This window comes from Tachyglossus aculeatus, chromosome 1, assembly GCF_015852505.1.
Source record: "Tachyglossus aculeatus isolate mTacAcu1 chromosome 1, mTacAcu1.pri, whole genome shotgun sequence".
Lineage (NCBI taxonomy): Eukaryota > Metazoa > Chordata > Mammalia > Monotremata > Tachyglossidae > Tachyglossus > Tachyglossus aculeatus.
Window position 1 is genome coordinate 127,637,446 of NC_052066.1, and position 19,010 is coordinate 127,656,455.

The window sequence follows — 19,010 nt, forward strand, 5'->3', positions numbered from 1 at the left end:
ACATGTATGTATGTCAAAATGGTAGCCAAGCTGCCTGAATAATGGAATGTCAGGCTCCTGTAGCATTAAGATACAGATAAAAACCTTCATGACAACATTTTAACAAGTCTATTAGAGCAGAAAAGCCCATCTGCTCCTAACAATTTGATCCATTGAATGGCTTTCTTTACAAGGGTACTATTTTCCAAGCAGCAATTAAGATTGTAGGCTCTGCTAGCACACAGAACTAGTTTGATAGATAATGAGTCAGAAATCAAAGGACTTACAACAAAGTCCTTTGCATCATCAAAGCTAATGTTTATCAAAAGTTATATCATAGATTATAGACCAAGGTAAAGGAGACCTATGACAAGTGGTGGGAAGGCAAGGCTGAAAGAAACAAGGCAGTGCAGGCAGAAACCAAAATAAATATGCTTTTTGTACCTCTGCAGTGTCCGTATCAATCCGTTTACACTGCCACAATCACCAATTCGAGTCTAGCCGCTCCACCATCATTGCAGATAATAAGGGAAATTTTAGAAAGATAGCAGAAACACTATAAAGATTATCTTAACATAATTTCTTTAGCTAAGGATGATGTTCTATGAAGAACAGCTAACCATGACATAGATCTCCCACCAGCATTTAATGATGTCACCATGGCTATTAGTATCTATTAAGTGCAATGCACTGTCTAAAACAGTTGGAAAGGAATAACAAAAGCACTAGACATGTTCTTTACTCACAAGGAGCTTATGAGCAATGGCATAGCTTTCAGTTCTGATGGTTCAGTTGCAAAGATATAGAAATAGAGAGGCGAAGTACTGCTCAGATGCTTGCATAGTCTTTTTCTCAAAATATGAGAGCATCCTTTGCGCTCAGGCTACAATGTTTTACAGAGTTCAGCAGGGCACAGGGGAGTATGCTTTGCATGGTGCATCTGGTGGAGGTGTATGGGTGGAGGACACCATGAGAATAATAATAATAATGGTATTTGTTAAGCGCCCTACTATGTGCCAAGCACTGTTCTAAGCACTGGGGAGGATACAGAGTAATCAAGTTGTCCCACGTGGGGCTCACAGTCTTAATCCCCATTTTACAGATGAGGGAACTGAGGCACAGAGAAGTTAAGTGACTTGCCCAAAGTCATATAGCTGACAAGTGGCAGAGCCAGGATTAGAACCCATGACCTCTGACTCCCAAGCCCTGTGTTCTTTCCACTGAGCAACGCTGCTTCTCTGGAAGTGTGCTGCTGAGAATCTGGAAACATTTGTTTGAATATGTTTCCACATCTTTCATGCCATTTGTTAATCACTTGCTATGACTCAAGCACTGTTCTAAGCATGGGGTGGATACAAGATAATCAGGTTGGACATAGTCCATGTAATCACATAGGGCTTACACTCTAAATAAGAGGGAGAACAGGTATTGAATTCCCATAAGGTGACTGAGGCCCAGAGAAGTTAAGTAACTTGCCAGTCACAGAGCAGTAAATGATGGAGTTGGGATTAGAACCCAGGTGCTCTGACTTTCAGGCCCGTGCTCTTTCCACTAGGATACACTACTTCTCACACTGCTTTTTTAGAACAATATTGTAAGACTACCAAAGAAAGTCTTTGAACTTCAGACTGGAAATCTGGTATGCTGATGCTTATTCTCCAATGGTATATACATATAAGAAACGTGGAGGTGATCATGACACAATTTTGAGAATTGTCAAAGCAATCAGCAGATAATCAACTATACGAGAACTAAGCTATTATGCCAAAGTCCATGTGGAAACTACACAAACTATACAACTAAGCTGCCGAGATAATTGCTAATGAGCCATTATCAGAAAATAAGACAAGGATAGATAATTTCCTCCTGGTGATGTACAGGCAGAATGTGCAACAATTTAACATAAAGTGTTAAGGCAAGACTAAAGGGCTCTTTTTAGAGTCAGGAGATTCTTCAGTTTGGAATTACTATGCTTGTTTTCACTGGACAGGGAATAAACATATGAAATATATTAACCTTCCTGTCCCCAGTGCACCCCAAAGAGTAAAGGAGGGCAGGGAACAGGTAAGAACTGGAAGCTAATTCTATGATGCCCCTCTAACTATGGCTGAAATAGATTCCCAGGCAGGGTAAATAGTGTTGGAAAGAGTACGGAGGCATTCAAAAGACTGAAACTGACAATTGTAGAACCAGGTATTAATGAAGACAGACAACAAGCTTTTGTGATATGTATGGGGCCAAATTTCCATAGTAAGAGTAAACATTTAACAATTATCATAGTGATTCTCTCTAACTAGATTAACCTTCAGCACCACAACCAATTTCTATGAGTGTTAATCCTATCCATTTGCTGTATTTAACAATTGGCAAAGCAGCATTATATCATGCTTTCACTGAGTAGGAATTGAATAGAAGATAGCAGGATATTCAAACAACTGTGATACAATGAATTCAAGTGGAAAACCTTGGCTACTATTTTTCAGTCATTAGATCAATAATGGTATTTATTGAATGCTTACTACGTGCAGAGCACCGTACTAAAGGTTTGAAAGAGTACAGTACAATGGAGTTTGGCATCTGTTCCCAGTCTACAACAAGCTAACAGTTTAGAGGGGGAGACAGGCATTAATATAAACCAATAATTTATAATTTAGATTTATAATTATAATTTATAATTGAGAAGCATCATGGCTTAGTGGAAAGAGCACGGGCTTGGGAGTCAGAGGTCATGGGTTCTAAAACCGGCTCCATCACATGTCAGCTGTGTGACTTTGGGAAAGTCACTTAACTTCTCTGTGCCTCAGTTACCTCAACTGTAAAATGGGGATAAAGACTGTGAGCCCCATGTGGGACAACCTAATTACCTTGTATCTACCCCAGTGCTTAGAGCAGTGCTTGGCACATAGTAAGAACTTACCAATGTTATTAATTTGTGATTTAAGGATATGGGCATAAATGCTATGGAGATGAAAGTGGGGTGAATAACAGTGCCCAAAAGTCAGATCCAAGTGCATAGATGAGGCAGAAGGAAGAGTGAGCCTGGGAAAAGAGGATTTAATTGGGGAAGGCCTCTTGTAAGAGAAATGTCTGAAAGTGGGGAGAATGGTGATCTGGTGTCAGTGGAGGGGAATGAAATTCCAGGCTAGGGGGAGGACATGGGAAAGGGGTTGGCGGTGAGATAGACAAGATCAGGGCACAGTGAGTAAACTGGCACTAGAGGAGCAAAGGGTTTGGGCTGGACTGTGATAGGAGATCAGTGAGGTGAGGTAGAAGGGGGTGAGCTGATTGAGTACTTTAAAGTCAATGTTAAAGGAGTTTCTGTCTGATACAGAAATGGATGATCAACCACGGGGGGTTCTTGAGGAGTCAGAAAAGATAGAAGGCAGGGGGGCAGCAAGGAGGCAGATGCAGTAGTAAAAGTGGGATCAATCAATCATATTTATTGAGTACTTACTATGTGCAGAGCACTGTACTAAGCGCTTGGGAAGTACAAATTGGGACATATAGAGACAGTCCCTACTCAACATTGGGCTCACAGTCTAAAAAGATAGGATAAGATCAGTGGGGAAGCAGCTTGGATGGAGATGAAAGGGAAGATTTTAGCTATGTTGCAAAGATAAGAACAGACAGGATTTGGTGACATTGATGACTATGTGGGTGGAGTGAAAGAGATGAGTCGAGGACAGTGTCAAGGTTATGGGATTGTAACAATAATAATAATTATGGTATTTGTTATGCACTTACTATGTTCCATGTGCTGTACTAAGCACTGAGGTGGATATAAGCAAATCAGTTTGGACAGACTTCCTATCCCATGTGGGGCTCACAGTCTCAATCCCCATTTTACAGATGAGGTAACTGAGACACATAGAAGTGAAGTGACTTGTCCGAGGTCACGTAGCATACAAGTGGCAGAGCCAGGATTAGAACCCATACTACTTTGGAGGATAGTGAATGGTATTGTCTAAAGTGATGGAAAAGACAAGCAAGGACAGGGTTTGGGTGGGAAAATAGAGAGTTCAATTTTGGACATGTTTAGTTTCAGGTGTCAGTGGGACATACAGGCAGAGATGTCCTGAAGGCAGGCTGAAATGCTAGACTGCAGAGAAGGAGAGAGGTCAGGGCTGGAGATGTAGATTTGGGAATCATCCTCATAGACATGGTAGTTGAAGCAATGGGAGTGACTGAGTTCTCCAAGGGAGTCAGGATAGATGGAGACTAGAAGGAGATGCAGAACTGAGCCTTGAGGGACTCTTACAGTTAGCAAGTGGCAGGTAGAGGAGAAGCCCAAAGACACTGGGATTGAGAAGTCAGAGAGGATAATCAAGAGAGGACAGGGTCAGTGAAGCTAAAGCTGGATGAAATTTCGAAGAGAAGGGTGTGGTCCACAGCATCAGAGGCAGCTGAGAGATTTAGGTGTATAAGGACAGAGTAGGCAAGAAGGTCATTGGTTACACTTAGGGCTGTGTACATAGTGTGAAGAGAGCAGAAGACTGGAGGGGATTTAATAGAGAATTGGAGTAGATGAATAGGAAGTAGCTGGTGTAAACACCTCTCTCTAGAAATTGGAAAGTAATGGTAGAGGGGAGATGGGGCGATAATTGGAGGGAGCTGTGGAGTCAAGGGGGAGTCTTTTTTTAAGATTGAGCTATATAAGCATGTTTGAAAGCAGTAAGGAAGAGCCATTGGAAAGTGAACAGTTGATGACCATCAGGAAGAAGGAAGGGAGGGGGCAAGTGTTTTACAAGGGTATGAATGGATGGGTTCAGAAGCACAGGTGAGATATCTCTTCTTGAGTAATTGCAGAGTAGAGAAGGAGAGGAATAGGAGAGATTTTAGGGAGATCATGTCTGATATTGTTGATGAAGTGTGTGGCCGGTCATTAGGAGAATGAGATGTTCAGTGGGGGGAGAAGAAAGTCTGAGGAGGGAGTTAAATATCTTGAATGGCAGGAGCAGTCGTGATGGGAGTGTATTAGGAAGAAGTATTGTTGTCAGGCAGAGGATAGGGCTGAATTTAATAATAATAATAATAATAATAATAATAATAATAATTTTGGTATTTAAGTGCTTACTATGTGCAAAGCCATCAATCAATCGTATTTATTGAGTGCTTACTGTGTGCAGAGCACTTTACTAAGCGCTTGGGAAGTAGTTGGCAACATATAGAGACAGTTGCTACCCAACAGTGGGCTCAAATCACTGTTCTAAATGCTGGGGAGACTACAAGGTGATCAGGTTGTCCCATGTGGGGCTCACAATCTTAATCCCCATTTTACAGATGAGGTAACTGAGGCACAGAGAAGTGAAGTGACTTGCCCAGAGTCACACAGCTGGCAAGCGGCAGAGCTGGGATTTGAACCTATGACCTCTGACTCCAAAGCCCAGGCTCTTTCCACTGAGCCACGAATGGACAGGGTCAGAGAGAAGTCTTGATTTCTGCCAACAGAACTCCTCACCTCGGGCACAGAAGGAGCAAAGGAAGCATACTGTGGTAGTGATCCAGGGTTGAGGTTAGTGGCACGAGATCAGCAAAGTAACAGGGGAGCAAGGGACTTCAATTCAGTGGAGAGGGAGTGTTGAGTCTTTCGATGTGTGTGTCAGGAGAAGATAGTTTGGGTATGGAGACCAAACTGGGTAGGATGGCTGTAGAACACAGGAAGGGGTCAAAAGATTGGAGGTATCGGAGAACAGGACAGGTTTGTGGAGAGTGGGTGTATGGGGAAGACAGTAAAGTATACATAAAATTTGGATAGGTTTTGTTGTTCCGTAATGGATATAGTTTCCAAAGAAAACCAAATCTGCCTGTCTGAGATCCCTGAAAACTTTAGATGAAAAACAATATTACCTGTCATTTATCAGCATACTTCATTTGGTTCTTCATTTGTCTTTCTCTCAACTGTCTTGTTTCTATTAATTTTATCCTGACTCAATACCCCTTGCCTTTTTAGTTGACTGAGATCAGGACCTTGGAAATTTATCTCTTTATAAAAGTTAAGATAAAATTAAGGAAAAACTGAAGCATAATCCAGGAATTGGATGGTTTTCTATGACCCCTTTGGTGTTCCCTGCTCAATTCCTGCTTAAATTAAAACCTAGAAATTATACAGTTCAGTACCAGTTGACTTGTGAAAATAAACACGTTTTTAGAATATGTTAATAGCTATTATCTCAAAAAGTTTGCCTAGTGGCAAGAACACAGGTTTGTAAATTGGAAGACGTTGGTTCTAATCCTGACTTTGCCACTTGCCTGCAGTGACTTCAGGCAAGTCACTTAACTTATCTATGCCTTAGTTTCCTCATCTGTAAAGTGGGAATTCAAAACCTGTTCTCCCTTCTATTTGGATTGTGAGCCCATGTGGGGCAGGGACTGGATCTGACCTGATTAACTTAAATGTACTGCAGCACTTAGAACTGTGCTTTACATATAGTAATTGCTTAATAGATATCATAATAAAAAATGATAATACACCTGCTACTAGAGTCTAAAGTCTAAAGTGATTGTGTTGTTTTTCTCTTTGAGCATATCAGAGCAGAAAGGAGTTTCTGACCAAAGGATACCAGGGTGAGGGTGCAATGCCTAAAAATAAAATCACATTTATAGGATCTTAATCAACCAATCAATCACATTTATTGAGTGCAGATTGTATGCATAGCATGATACTAATGCTTGGAAGAGTACACTGTAAATAGATTTGGTAGACAAGTTCCCTACTCACAAGGAATTCACAGTCCAAGGAGGGGACAGACATTAACATACATTAAGCACATCTACATAAGTGTGGAGAAGCCAAGGGTGGGGTGAATCAATCAATAAATAATATTTCTTGAGTGCTTATTATGTGCAGAATACTGTACTAAGTGCTTGAAGGGTACAACACAAAATATCAATAATGTCAGGCCTAATAATAATTGTGGTATTTGTTGAGCCTCTAGCATGTGGCAGTTACTGTACTAAATACTAGGATGGATACAAGCCAATTGGGTTGGACACCGTCCCTGTCCCAAAATCCACATTTTACAGAGGATGTAACTGAGTCTCAGAGAAGTGAAGTGACTTTCCCAAGGTCACACAGCTGACAAGTGGCAGAGGTGGGATTAGAACCCATGCACTATCTACTATGCCTTGCTGCTTCTCTGTGTCCAAGGGTCTATGGAGAGAGGAGAGGAGTTGGGGTTCAGTTTCCAGCTTCAGCAGGGTAGGGGTAGGAGAGAAGGAAAAAGTTCTTCCCTCTGAACTGGGACAAATTTTGTAGGGCACAGCACTGTACTGACTGGGCTCTCCTTCCCTCCCTCCCAATACTCAGCTCTGTCCACAAAGACACCAGGCCCCCTCCTCGGCGTTTATTAACAAGTGGGTTGGAGCAACCAGGTCCACAACAGATGACCAGTCCCTCATCAGGCAGAGGAGATGGGCTGGAGCAGCACAGGCTGCTCATGCTTGGTGCCCTTCTTCTTGGAGACAGGATTTGTGGGCTTCCTCCTTTGACTCTATGATGTTAATGTCGTTGGGCAGCGGCTTTTTGAGACTGACCTTGCGACTGGAGTCCCAGGGGAGCATAATCTTCACCTTGATGCCCAACACCACCTACCACAGGAAAACATGGCTCAAGTTTCTGTCCACATACTAGTTGACCACATCAATGTGGTCTAGTGGATAGATACTGGGCTTTTCAATCAGAAGAATCTGGCTTCTAATCCCAGCTCTGCAACTAGTCCACTGTTTGACCTTGTGCAAGTCACTTAATTTATCCGGGCCTCAATTACCTCATCTAAAATGGGGATTAAAACTGTGAGGCTTATATGGGGCATGGGCTATATCCAACTTGATTAGCTTGTTCCTACCACAGTGCTTATTACAGTAGCTGGTACATAGTTAAGAAAGAGCATAAAAGAAGGTCACTACTGTGGATCATCAGCCTGTACACAAATTGACTTTGCCCTCCAGCCTCACAACTTGCCAGACATGACCATCTTGCAACCTTGTAGCCCTGCTCTTCATTATGAATTGCAGGACACTGTAGCACATGCTGCACAAGATCAGGCCCTGAGTAGCTTGTAGTGCAGGGACTTGGCTTGAGCGTTGGTGCTCAGCCCGGACCATGGCCACCTTCTCTGCATATAGCTTCACATTGCTTTCTGGGAAGATGAAACTCTTTTGGACAACCACATTCAGTTCCTGGATGTGGTGACCCTTTCCACCAGTCACATTTTGAATCTTGGAAGCCAGGATGATGATCTCACTTATGGTTTTGTCATGCAGAGCTTTACTAACAAGTAGCCTTCTCTGGTCAGCTATCAGGTGAGGAACTCATTCAGTTTGGGCTTAAAGCCACCACCATCTTGCCAGACAGACCTGCCATTCTGTGCTGCTGAGGGAAAAGGGAACAAGTCCAAGTGCAAGGACAGTACAGAATGGAGAGGGAGTAGGAGAAATGAGGGCTTAATTGGGGAACACCTCTTGGAGGAAATGTGATTGTAATGAGGCTTTAGTAGGAGAAAGATAATGATCAGCCAGATATGAAGAGGGTAGGAGTTCTAGGGCAGAAGCAGGATGTGAGAAAGGAGTTCTTATGAGATACATAAGATTGAGGTACAGTGTGCAGTTTGGTGCTAGAGTTGCAAAGATGAGCTTGCTGGTTTGTGGTAGGAATTCAGCAAGGTAATAGGAGGGGAAAAGGTGATTAAGTGTTTTAAGCCAGTAGTAAGGAGTTTTGTTTGATGCAGAAGTGGATGAACAACTACTGGAGGTTCTTAAAGAGTGGGGAAATATGGACCGAATTTTTTTTTGTAAAAATGATAAATATAAATAGATGTTTTTAAATTGAAGTCTACTGTTCAATGGCATATCATTTAAATCTTCACACTTCTGAAAGAAAATATTTTTTCCTTCATTTTAGAAGTCAGTATATACATTCACATAGACATCAACTGTCCTGATTTTGATAACCTGAGTACTCATCTGAAATATTTGGATAAGAAGATTGGTAAATACATTATTCCAGAGATGGTTTTCTTAGTATGGTTTAATTTCAGAAATTTCTTCTTTAGTTAGATGAGAACCTGGCATTTTAATTTAACCTCTCTCACTTTCTTAAAAAAAAATTTGGTTTAGGGAATGTACAATACTATCCATTCAGATAATATGGATCACAATATCTTGTTAGTTTTACAGAAGTTGCCTGACTGTATTGTCTCCCAATGTTATAGTGTTAAAAAAGGCTGTCATAATTAAGACATCCTCCTTGGGATTCTTTGACCCTAGTATATTATAAGCTTCTACATTTGATTATAAACTTTAAGGTAGAATATCACCTACCAATTTTACTCTCCCAGGTATTTACTTCAGTGCTTGCATACAATAAATGCTCAAGACATACTATTGATTAATGTATTTTTCAATAGTATCATGAGCAAAAATTGAACAGGTTATCACCATCTATTTCAAACTCCTCTGCATTCATAATAATAATAATAATTAGAGTATTTGTTAAGGACTTACTATGTGCCAAGCACTGTTCAAAGCACTGAGGTAGATACAAGGTAATCAGGTTGTCCCATATAGGGCTCAGTCTTAATCCCCATTTTGCAGATGAGGTAACTGAGGCACAGAGAAGTTAAGTGGCTTGCCAAAGGTCACACAGCAGACAAGTGGCAGAGGTGGGATTAAAACCCACATCCTCTGACTCCCAAACCCAAGCTCTCCCTACTATGCCATGCTGCTTCTCTGTGACTGATTCATAATTCTACAATTGATTCATAATCAATTGAGCCTTAAATATATACATTTATAAATCATGTAAAGCATATACCAAAAACAAAACAGTAGTGTGCCAAGAAAAAATAATGTAATAATCACTATAAACTTTAAAGATAATAATCTGGAAAAATCATTAAGGTCTAAATTATGTCTTTTACTTACACGGTAGGATCTCGAGTACGTACAACAGTGCTCTGCATATAGTAGGGCTAAATAAATGTGGATGAATTAATAGACAGTAAATAGCCGTTGGGAAAAGAAAAATATTTCCAAACCATAACCTGACATCATTATCTCATACTTCTTGTATGGTGTTTTTGTGATGAAATACACACTTTAAAGCTATGATCCTATCAGAAACAGTAATTATTGTCATTATTCTTCATGAAACTACAATGGCTTTAAGTGTGAGACATGTCAGCCGCAGTTGATTTAGTGGGAGAAGTACCAATAAAGGACATTTTAACCACAGAACCTCTGTATCTGACAGTCTCCTGAGGAACAAATAGACATGTTTGAGATGATAAATATTTTAAAAGGGCTTTTTCATCTAGTTCTTGAATTTTCTTAGTGTCAAAAACAAGGACTATAGGGGAATGTTCTGCATAATAAATGTTCCTACTCTGTTATACAAAGGTATTTGAAGGATACTACTTTTTAATTTGATAGATGGATAATAGGAAAGGTAGCAAGCAGCTTGCCAGAGATTTCAACTCAAGTAAAAATTTGCCAAATTTGTGAGCCTCAGTGTTATCTTTAGTTATCCAGGTTCTTCAAATAATGTGACTGGGAGTCAAAAGGATCTGGCTTCCAATCCTGGCTCTGTCATTTGTCTACTGTATGACCCTGGGCAAGTCACTTAATTTCCCTGTGGCTCAGTTATCTTATCTGTAAAATGGGGATTGAGACTGTAGGCCCCATTCATCCATGTATTATTGTATGTATTGAGCACTTACTTTGTGCAGAGCACTGTACTAAGTGATTGGAAGTACAGTTCAGCAATAGAGACAATCCCTGCCCACAACAGGCTTACAGACTAGAGGCCCCATGTGGGACATGGACTGTGTCCAACCTAATTAACTTGTATCTATACTAGTGCTTAGTACTACTACGAGTACCCAGCACATAGTGAGAATTTAACAAATACCATTAAAGAAAAATATAAGGTAGACATTGACAGCAAATACCAGTTGCAGCAGTGCCAATACCAAAGGAAGACAAGTTTAGAAATAAAGCAGAGTAGGCCTAAGGTCCAAACCAGTTATAAGAGTGGGGTAAGAAGGGCATTTGTTGGTGTTGGCATACTGTACTATAATAATAATTATAATAATAAAGACACGGTGATATTTGTTAAGCACTTACATTGTGTCAAGTTCCATACTAAACACTAGAGTAGATAAAAGATAATCAGGTAGGACACAGTTCCTGTCCCACGTGGGGCTCATAGCCTAAGTAGGAAGGATGGCAGGTTTTTCTTTACTGTGTGCAAGGAAGAATACAGTAGAAATAAAAGACACAGATTCTGACATCAAGGAACTTACAACCAGTTTGGATTGCCCTGGGACAAGCAATTTTTTAAAGATCCTGTTCTTCACATCCTATAAGTTACAAAACCACAGTTGTTTCAGACTAACACTCACCCTTAGTACTGGTGGTCCTTTAAGCCTCTCTTCAGGTTAATCTATATTCTTATATGTGTCTTATACATTTCTTAATAATCAACTATTTATTCATCTTACTCATTCTAGTGCATTGTTATAGATTTTTGCTTTATATTTCTTTTTTCTCAAGCTTTCTATATCTATACATCAATCAACCCATGGTATTTATTGAGTGCTTACTATGTCCAGAGGCTCACCTCCTCCAGGAAGCCTTCCCAGTCTGAGCCCCCTCCTTCCTCTCCCCCTCCTCCCCCTCTCCATTCCCCCACCTTACCTCCTTCCCTTTCCCACAGCACCTGTATATATGTTTGTAGGTATTTATTACTCTATTTATTTATTTATTTTGCTTGTACATATCTATTCTATTTATTTTATTTTGTTAATATGTTTTGTTTTGTTCTCTGTCTCCTCCTTCTAGACTGTGAGCCCACTGTTGGGTAGGGACCATCTCTATATGTTGCCAACTTGTACTTCCCAAGCACTTAGTACAGTGCTCTGCACACAGTAAGTGCTCAATAAATACTATTGATTGATTGATTAATTGATTGCAGAGCACTGTTCTAAGTGATTAACACTGTTTCAAGCAAGCACTTAAAAACTTGTATATCTTCTCCCCTTAGATTGCTAGCTCCTTGAGGGCAGTGGACATGCATCTTGCTACTGTTATACGTTCCCAAACATTTAGTACAGTGCCTAATTCTCAGTAAATGTTATTGATGGATTGATTTATTATACATTTAAATTTGCATTAAGGACTCGACTGATTTAGTTCAACCATCTGGATTTTGGTATTGGTTAACTGAGTTCAAACCTCCTACAATAAAATTAGTTCATTAACTTCAAGTGTGACTTAATGACCCCTCCAAAAAATAGCAAATTTGATGGAAGTTTATTCAGGTTATGCTTCAATCAGGCAAGTATACTTACTGTTTGAGAGTGTTTCCACGTTTCAGACAGAGCATTTCACTGAGCAACTGCAATTAACCAAAACATGTGTCTCTTGGAAACTGTTTGCTCCATTAAATTTAAGTGGAGCTTAGGCTATGATGACAAACCCAATTACTCCTAGGAATTAGGTGTGACAGCTTACATAGTTTTGAATTAAATCTGAGAAATATGTCTGTACCATATTAATGTGGAAACAGCAAATTCTTACCCTTTTCTTTTCCATTTTAAAAATAAGAATCTCTTGTATTTGCTTTCTAAATTTTTTTCCTCTAGTTTTAGGGGGGATGATATTAAGAAAGGAAAGGTATCACCCTCCTCAAAACAGAAGGGAAAAAATTGAAGGAATGCAGTAAGTCCTATCTTGGTTTATAGATCTGATGTAATAGGACTCCTGCCCTATTATTTAATAGGAAAATTCATGATTTACCAATCAAGCATCTCTTTCATAAAATCATGATAGGTTTAAGTAAGACAAGACTTAAGTAAAGTAATAGTATAAATTGAATGAAAAACTCTTAAATCCTACTATTAAAGCAATACCAAATTAACATTTCTAGAATTCCTCATCTGGATATTTTTCTTGTTCACTTACAATCATTTGAATAGCAGGTTGAAAGATTGTTCTCCTGGCAGGTTCAGTCGCTGAACCAGCTGCATTACAGAATTAAATATTTCCAGCTCCATTCCATTTGATTGACTGTTTACTCAGCCAGGGATTAGCTGCGTTTGAGTCCATTCCCAGATTCTGTTGTAGCTACCAAAGTGATGCAGATTGGACCATGCTATCTCTGACATTCTGTCCTATTAGCATGAGGGCAAGACTTTTGTTGATGTACTTCACAGTTTATAGACTTTTTTATAACCACGAATTTTATGAACAAAAATGCATTTCAATTTTTTTTTCAATTTTCACATTTCAAAACATGAACAAGAATGTTTCACTAGCAAAAAAATGCTGCAAAATATATGTTAATGTTTATATTCTCAATAAAAAATTTGATGTTTCTTAAGATCCCACAGAATGGATTTGTCTTTGAAAGATTCTAGACCAATCTGGTTCTTTGTCTGAACTTTAAGAATCTGCAAAATTAGGCTGAAATGATGCAAAAAGAGTTTCATCTCATATGAGATCTCTAGACTGTAAGCTTGGTTTTGGGCAGGAGATATGTCTACTAACTCTGTTGTATTGTACTCTCCCAAGTGTTTAGTACAGCATTCTACACCACAGTACAGTACATGCTCAATAAATGTCATCGATGGTGATTATGAGGAAAAAAAGAATAATTTGCACCCTCAGGCCTTTCTATCTATTTCTAATATTCAAGTAAATATGAATTTTGGACAAAAACTTAAGATGTAAAAGGCATTAAAACAACATTAAATTTGCACGTTATAATGGTCAAAAGTAGAGTAATGTACAAATTAAGATTATCAGTGAATTCTTATTTTCTCACACTTTATAAGTGATATACCCCATAATGCAACTGACTAGATGCTATTAAGGAATGTGCTTTTAAGCAAAAGAATGCCATGCTTACATTACTTTTCTTAAGTAACTTTATATGGGTTAATTCATTTTTATACAACTCCAATAAAGGTAATACAACTAAATATTCAAGTAAGTTCTTGATTTTAATAGTGTTTCATGGTTTCTAGATCAGGGATTTCTTCTAGTTGGATTGTATCTAATGTCCTGATCTTTCAAAATCTATATGACTCTAAAAGAGGATTCATTCATTCATTCATTCAATCGTATTTATTGAGCGCTTACTATGTGCAGAGCACTGTACTAAATGCTTGGGAAGTCCAAGTTGGCAACATATAGAGACGGTCCCTACCCAACAGCGGGCTCACAGTCTAGAAGGGGGAGACAGACAACAAAACATATTAACAAAATAAAATAAATAGAATAAATATGTACAAGTAAAATAGAGTAATAAATATGTACAAACATATATACATAGTGATTTCAATATAGATAGCACACCCCTCTAAATGTTTATCACAAACAAAAATTTAGTAACCCAGTTTTCTGGATATGCATATGCTAGGTATCTAAGCAAGGGGACTTTCCTTTTTTCAGAGCAGTAGTTGCCCAAAATCAATCAATTAATCAATGGGCCAGATTGCCTGAGTCTGAGACACCTAACAGCCATCATCTCTGACTTGGCTGTTGCCAGGGGTCTTTTGAGCACCTGGAACTCTTTCTGCAGGAGGGGAAATCCCACATCTAATTCCTCTAAGGCTCTTTACTCCCCACCTCCCCTCACCCTCCACCTCTATTGACCTCTGGAGCAGGATCCTGGAGGGCAGGCCGCTCTGGGGGAGGGAGTTGGTGCCAAGGCCTCTAGGTAAAATCAAGCCATTTCATTTCCCAAATTCTGTCAGGTGCCACCCATGCCCGCCGGCCTGTTGCTCATTATTATAGCTCCTGCTTTAGACATTTGAAATTCTTATATTTCGGCTTTCAAATTAAGCTATTACACCCATTGTCCAATTATTCTGTCTGATGAAACTTTTTGGTGGAATTATTTTTGAATGTGTATATGACAAAGGAAACGATATGGTCTTCTAGGGATGAGGTCACCCAACCTCTTGTTCACTTTGAAATTTCGCTTGAGCCTCTCCTCCTACCATAGTTCCAGAATGAAACCTGCTTCATGGGGTTTGCCTTGCAGTTAGTTCTGGAACTAATTGCCACCTGGAAAGTATTTTATTTTTCAAGTAGAATCCTTATGAGCATATAGAGCATATAGAGGGAAGAGCACAGAGGGAGGTTTTCTCCTCTTGGCAGCTCCCAAGGGTGCTGTCTAGTGGGAATTTTATTTATTTATTTATTTTAATTATTTTGGCAGTGATTTCTGGTACTGGCTCTCTTCATTCCTTTTTCAGCACAGGATATCTGTCACAGTTTTGATGATGAATTATGAGGTTACCATTTGACATCCTTTTTCTTACTCTGAAAGTTTTTTGTCTCTATCATCTGGCTAATTGCCCACTGGTTCCCTTTAAGTTGTGGGTATGTATGCTATCTATTGCCTATTAAATATTCCACAATTTTTATTATTATTCTTTTAATTTAGAATGAAGCTGTAAAACGTATGGGAAAATTGGATTAAAAGAGGGAAGTGAAAGCATAAGGTAGCACAAATGTAAATACACAAATGCAAAGAAAAAGATATGCAAAAAGGGAAATTCAGACACACCTATATCTGAATTCAAAATCATGAAATACTTGTGGACAATTTGGTCAAGAAACCTGGGAGAAAGGCCAGGTGATGTTTTAAATCTAGGAAGCAGCATGGCCTGATAAAACATGGAGCTGGGAGTCGGAAGACTTCTAATCCCAGCTCTGCACTTGTCTACTGAGGGACCTTAGACAAGTCACTTAAACTTCGTTGTGCCTTAGTTACCTCATCTGTAAAATGGGGATTAAGACTGAGCACCATGTGGGACATGGGCTGTGTCCAATATGATTAGCTTGTATCAACCTCAGTGCTTCGAACAGTGCCTGGAACATAATAAATGCTTAACAAATACCATTAAACGCCCCCCCAAAAGATGACCATGAATTGCTGGCTGCTGAAGGAAAGTAGGATTATAGAGTTGCTTAGTGGATAATGATACTAATAACAATAATAATGATGGCATTTGTTTAGTGCTTACTATGTGCAAAGCATTGTTCTAAGCGCTGGGGAGGTTACAAGGTGATTGGGTTGCCCCACGGGGGGCTCACAGTCTTCATTCCCATTTTCCAGATGAGGTAACTGAAGCTCAGAGAAGTTAAGTGGCTTGCCCAAAGTCACACAGCTGACAAGTGGTGGAGTCGGTATTTGAACCCATGACACTTCACTCCAAAGCCCATTCTTTTTCCACTGAGCCATGCTGCTTCTCTGGTGGATTTGGCTTGGGGAAATAGAAAGGGCATTTAATAGATTAATCAATATTGAGCATTTATCCATGCTTGGGGGATAGGAATATATGATTCTTGCCTACTATCCCTAGTTTATAGACTAGATAGGAAGATACAAAATAAAATTAATTATGGACGGATACATACATGAGTTCATTCATTCATTCTTTCATTCAATCGTATTTATTGAGTGCTTACTGTGTGCATAGCACTGTACTAAGCACTTGGGAAGTACAAGTTGACAACAACTTGTACTAGTTCCATAAGGGTAGGATGAAAATTGAAGTGCTTAAGTGGAACCAACCCAAATGCACAGGCAACACAGAAGGGAGGGCAAAATAGGAAAAGGCCCCTTAGAGAAGATATGGTTTTAGTAGTACTTTCAAGATGGGGAAATTGGTGGTCTGTTGGAAATTAATGGATAGGAAGTTCTAATGGTCCATGATGAGGGTACAGTTTACATAAAAAGCATGCTGTTGGTTTATGAATTTGTCTGGGCATCCTATCAGTTCGCCCAATCTTGAGACAAAGGGCTTGAACTACCATTCAACTTAGTGGTGCCTGTCCCTGCCAGCCATATGACACAATCTGATGCCATCATGTTGCCTGCCCCCAACATGTGTCCCTACTGGCAGTGGTTGCAGCTCTCCCCAAGCTGGGGCAGGGGACCAGTGCTGGCCCCAGGGGATTCATTTTTTGCCAGCTTCTTTAAATGAAAAGAAAACCAACAGGAGCCTACTTACAGTACAGGTGCTTCCCCACTTTCCGTGCTCCAAAATGACAAATTATCCCGAGGAGCTAGTATGGAGCCACTTGGGTTTGAGCATCCTTTCTGCTTTAAGACCACCTCATTCTCTGCTAATCCTGGATCAGCTTCTCTTCGCCTGGTCCAGCGGTGGAAGCCATGCACATCTCTCTTTTCCCATGTAGGCAGTGGCAGTGCTAATAGTGCTAGCTCTCCCCTACCAGCTGGAAGAGTTGCTGACTGTGGCAGCCAAGACTGGGGTCTTCTCGGCCACGGGGTTCACCCCACTCACGCTTGAACCATTCAAACCTCCCAAGGAGCTAAAGCAACCTAGCTGTGGCCCAGACAAGAATCCCAGTGTTGTTGAGGTCAGCTCCATTTTCACTCACACTTGTTTTGGTTTAGGAGGAAACTGAGCATATGCTCATGGTCAGCTTCGGTTCCTTCTTCCTGAGTTTTATGGAATGTCCCACCTCCCTCTTACCCAGTACCACCAGTTACTTAGAAAATTGGGAGACTTAGTAATTTAAACTATGAGAAAATCTATCATTAGTCAATAAAAAGCATGTGTTTGTCATATCCTCTTGAAGTATTTCACCTGAACAACATTTTGTAGGGCAAATGAACAGGATGGTGCAGCAGAAGCAGATGGCCCAGAACCTAAGTTACTTTTGCTAGAAAAGTCATATGGCCTAGAAGAAAGAGCGTGGACCCGCGAGTCCTAGCACCTGGGTTCTAATGCTGACTCTGCCACTTACCTGCTCTGTAATGTTGGACTAGTCACTTAACTTCACTGCCTCAGTTCCCTCATCTGCAAAATGGGGATTCAGTATCTGTTATCCCTCCAACTGTGAGCTCACACAGTAGGACCTGATTATCTTGTATCTGACCCAGTGCTGAGTACAGTGCTAAGCATCTTAACCATATTAAGCACTACTTACCACAGTTATTATTAAAATGCACCAAAGTGTCATGGAACCAGTTCAAGCTAGAGGAAAAATTGGGGTAGTGGTGAGACAGATGAGAATGAGGTACCGTGAGAAGGTGAATAGATAGTAAGGAATGATGGAGAAGCCATTTGGAGTATGGAGAAAATGTACTTTTAAATAAATGAATATGCGTAATTTTTAAGAGCCCTGTTTTCCAAATGGCTTTCTAATCCCTAACTTTTTTAAAAAAATATTTATATTAATCATCGTTAACAACACTTGATGAGTACTTCCAGAGTGTGGTAGACCCTTGAGGAGCATAAAACAGAAACCAAAGATGTACTCCCAGCAGCTGTCAAAGAGTTTGCAATCTAATGGGGAAACCAGAAGACACAGATTTTCAAATGTAAGGTAGACATAACAGTAAGAATATAAATGTAAATTATAAAAGTCAATTCCATAATCCAGTGAGTAAACAGATATTGAAATGAGGGCTAAAGTGCCTGATTAGACAGGAAACTCTTCCTATAAATGGTAGCTTTTGAGGAGGACTTGGAAGGACGTTGTTGGTTGAGTTGAGAGTGGGGAAGGGAGTTAAATGCAAGAGGCAAGGTGCCAGTAATGGGTTTGAAGAAAGAGAGTCATATAATGACAGAACATGCTTGCAAAACTATAGGATCAGAATAACCAATTTTAAGGAAGGCAAAAGTAAGGAATATTCAAAGATTTTAGAGTTGCAAGTTGTCTACTTTGATTGTCTGCTGTCATCCTTGACAACCAATGTACAGTGAGCAGAGGCCTAAGCACGGATCTCATCAAGTGAAGGTTAGGGATAGAGAGAAGCAGGTGGGGGGGGGAGGTGTGTGTGTGTGTGTGTGTTTTAATAAAAGCCAAATAAAAGCCAAATTTGCACATGGGGATCTCTTCTTGGGAAGTATGTCCATGAGAAAAATCCTAGAGAAGCAATATTAAAGTAATCAAAAAATGCAAAGCTCCGCCTTTACATGGGGCAGCGTATAGTTAACATTTCGTGGAAGTGAATCTGTTGCAGTCCTTTTTATCAAAATAATGTTGGG

The 19,010-nt window shown here is 39.9% G+C and overlaps 1 pseudogene; it reads right to left on the reverse strand.

Annotated features, from left to right (window-relative positions):
* Positions 1-7,376: 7,376 nt before the first annotated feature.
* LOC119927254 overlaps positions 7,377-19,010 on the reverse strand; it is a 69,082-nt pseudogene continuing 57,448 nt past the window's right edge.